At 32.1% G+C, this 3,903-nt stretch overlaps 2 protein-coding genes across 3 annotated transcripts in view; one reads left to right on the forward strand and one right to left on the reverse strand.

Annotated features, from left to right (window-relative positions):
• Window positions 1-3,903, forward strand: part of LOC133183817 (galactose mutarotase-like) — an 82,842-nt gene that overhangs the window by 16,711 nt on the left and 62,228 nt on the right. The window lies entirely within an intron of this gene.
• LOC133182900 (zinc finger protein 62 homolog) overlaps window positions 1-3,903 on the reverse strand; it is a 30,596-nt gene that overhangs the window by 3,846 nt on the left and 22,847 nt on the right. The window lies entirely within an intron of this gene.

Genomic DNA, 3,903 nt, shown 5'->3' on the forward strand with positions numbered 1-3,903 from the left:
AAAGATTTTTCCTATATATTTCGATGAAAAACTTTGATCCTCCATTGTGGCCCCGCCCTACCCCTGGGGTTCCATATAAATATGACTCATCATGGCTTTGCTGTTCTTGAGAAGAAGATTTTTAAAGATTTTTCCTATATATTTCTATGTAAAATTTTGATACTCCATTGTAGCCCCGCCCTACCCCCGGGGGTCATGATTTTAACAAACTTCAATCTACACTACCTGAAGATGCTTCCAAATAAATATGACTCATCATGACTTTGTTGTTCTTGACTTTGTTGTTCTTGAGAAGAAGATTTTTAAAGATTTTTCCTATATATTTCTATGTAAAACTTTGATCCTCCATTGTGGCCCCCGCCCTACCCCAGGGGGTCATGGTTTGAACAAACTTGAATCTACACTACCTGAAGATGCTTCCATATAAATATGACTCATCATGAATTTGCTGTTCTTGAGAAGAAGATTTTTAAAGATTTTTCCTATATATTTTCTATGTAAAACTTTGATCCTCCATTGTGGCCCCGCCCTACCCCAGGGGGTCATGGTTTGAACAAACTTGAATCTACACTACCTGAGGATGCTTCCATATAAATATGACTCATCATGGCTTTGCTGTTCTTGAGAAGAAGATTTTTAAAGATTTTTCCTAATATATATTTCTATGTAAAATTTTGATCCCCCATTGTGGCCCCACCCTATCCCAGGGGGTCATGATTTTAACAAACTTGAATCTACATTACCTGAGGATGCTTCCACATAAATATGATCAATCAGTTTCATCTTTCCTGGCTCTATGGTTCTTGAGAAGAAGATTTTTAAATGATGCCATTATTTTTTCACTAATTCCTAATTATCTCCCCTTGAAAGAGGGTGTGGCCCTTCATTTGAACAAACTTGAATCCCCTTTACCCAAGGATACTTTGTGGCAAGTTTGGTTGAAATTGGCCCAGTGGTTCTTGAGAAGAAGTCGAAAATGTGAAAAGTTTACAGACAGACAAACAGACGGACAGACAGACGGATGGACAGATGGACGCCAGACAAAATGTGATCAGAAAAGCTCACTTGAGCTTTCAGCTCAGGTGAGCTAAAAAAAGAGATTAACATCCCCCAATAACTGGTACATGTATTTACAAATAAGAACGATTTAATGAAAATTAAACTTAATATTTTTTAGCTGTTTTCACTGCCTCACTAGAATACATTGATTCTAGAGCTGTGTACAATATATACTACATGTGTGGATCCAGGATTTTGTGTTAGAGGATACAATGTATTACAATGCAAAGCTTATGTGTACATGTACAAGGACCCATTGAGGTCTCCAGCAGGTCAAGGAAAGTGTCCAGAAGGTGTCCCAGTTAGCTCTTAAGAACCGATAATTAGTAGAGAACCTCATTTTAACTCATAAATGACTATAATTCTATCTTTTCATTGATGTATGCATTGAAAAATACATAGATCTAACACAAACATTTATGCTAGAGAAAAGAAAATAAAGACAAAGAAATGTTTTGACCTTGACCTCTGGGTTGATTTTTGATAGAAGTACACTGTACCCACATAAAAACATACTTAAACCATACATAGATCAGAATCAGCTTAATAATTAGTCAAAGGAAACAAATTCTTCAGTCAAGGTACTTTAATAGAAATATTGAATAATTAAATATAAGCGAATGTCTTTGTAAACAATGTTGAGGAAATTCAAACTGTATATGAAGTTATGTTTTCCTTCATTAAAATTTGATTTTTAGTATAAATAACAAGTTAATGATACACAAAGATGTTTTGACCTTAATCTTTGACCTAGACGTTTTGCTCAAGGACACTGCACACCCTTTATCTATGAACAATCTAAGAATAAGTACAAGTGAAAAACTCAATGCCATAATGATGAAATGCAATTTATCAAACTGTGACCATTCATGATTGATCAAAAAGAACAATATATGGCCATTCTGATCAATATAATGCACCCACATCTTGATGAGTATGGTGAATTGTAAAATATTTTTAAAAAATCTATTTTTTATTCACATATCAATTAATTTTATCAAAAGATTGTTCTGTTTTTAGAAATAGCACAAACTGTTCATCAATATAAGCCGCCAAATGCACAGTATTATGTATCCTTAAATAGTATCAAGTTTTCTTCATATCAGGCAACAAGAGTGATAAAAATGTGATAAAAAATGATGCTTGGGTCTAGGGTGACAGTATATGGTCAAATATTTATTTTGTCATACTGCAAAACTTCAAGTAACTGTTCAACAAAATGAACATCACACTAAGCAAACAGAGACTGGAAAAGAATAGTGGAAAAGATAGAATAGTTTGAAATTACTGGGTTTTTTTTTTAAGAATGAATGGCTACAGACAAATTCAAGTCAAAGAATTCCATTAAAATCCAATCAAGACAAGTACAAAAGTTTGTTACAATAAAAACAAAAGGCTTACACAACAATTATGTTTCAAGGTTAGTACTGTTGTTATAAAATATATCCATGTATGGAAAAACTGATTTTAAAAAATATTGTCTTAATTCTGGGCTATCATAAATTATTCATGACTGGTTGACAAAATTATCTGAAGATTACACTGTATGCATGCATGACTGCAATGATACAGGAAACAGCACTACTGTGCATTATAAAATGTGCATTATAAAATATTTACATTTGCTGTATTTTTTAATAAAATATTTACATTTGCTGTATTTTTACTAAACTAATATGAACTTGATTTGAAAGGATTTTTTGGTATAATACAGGAAAAATCTCACACTTAAGTGACATCACAATGAGGCTACAGAGACATTAATAAAACATCCAACACTGAGTATATTTTGTTACTTTTAAACAAATGAAATGTAAATATAAGGAATATACTGTTTAAGTTTCGTGCGAGTATTGATGTGTAGACTTGTATGTATAGGCATCTTTTTCATGAAGCACTAATGCGCTTCATGAAATTGCCTACATGACAATTTGTGTGATTATAATACACACCAATAACTCACACAAACCAATAAAAACATTCCTTAAATATAAAGGATCTTTATAAATACATGTATCTATCTTAACATGTACATGGGGATAGGACTATACCTAAGTTATTGGAACTTGTGCCCAATCCCTTTGACATAATGTCAATAAAATATGTTCAAAACAACATGTACATTTTTTAAAATACATAAATGCTCTTCTATTATAATAATGTTTTAATAAGGAAATTATTTTGATTGGTAATTGCAAATGTGGCTTTTTAGTGACTGCATGTGTTTCTGTGTGTATCAGCAATGCAGATCAATCTGCATTTAAACTTTCCCAGGCTAACTATATATATATAACTATATATTTAACTATAAATATATATATATATATATATATATATATATATATATATATATATATATATATATATCAGGGTTGTCCTTAAGAATTGACAAAGCAGGGGACATTAATAATAATAGAAGGGGGTTTGGGGTTCCTCTCCTAATAGGGGGTTAAGATGAGATTACAGAGTAACCGGGGGATTACTTCATTATAGGCAGGGAAATTCCCCGGCCCCCGGGTCTTAGGGAAAACCCTGTATATATTCATAATTTTAAACAATATTTCATTGGTCTTATCTTGCAAAGGTCATTTTTAAAAGATTTATTCAGTTCCTGTACAATCAGTGCAAAATATTGAATACTGTGAACATTTAAAGATAACATAGGAATTTAATTTTTATACCTTCAATAGATACAGGAGATTTTTTTTCTTGCCATGCATAGCTAAAAATACACTATTTAGGTGAATGGCCTTCACCTTGCTTTACCTGGAACAAAGCTTTTTCCACGAATTTGTACACTATTCATTACTAAGTATTAATAAAACATGAATTGCACAGTCAATG

The sequence above is a fragment of the Saccostrea echinata genome, unplaced genomic scaffold (genome assembly GCF_033153115.1).
Source record: "Saccostrea echinata isolate AGI-Se365-2 ecotype Australia unplaced genomic scaffold, CSIRO_AGI_Sech_v1 ptg000009l, whole genome shotgun sequence".
NCBI classification, from domain to species: Eukaryota; Metazoa; Mollusca; class Bivalvia; order Ostreida; family Ostreidae; genus Saccostrea; species Saccostrea echinata.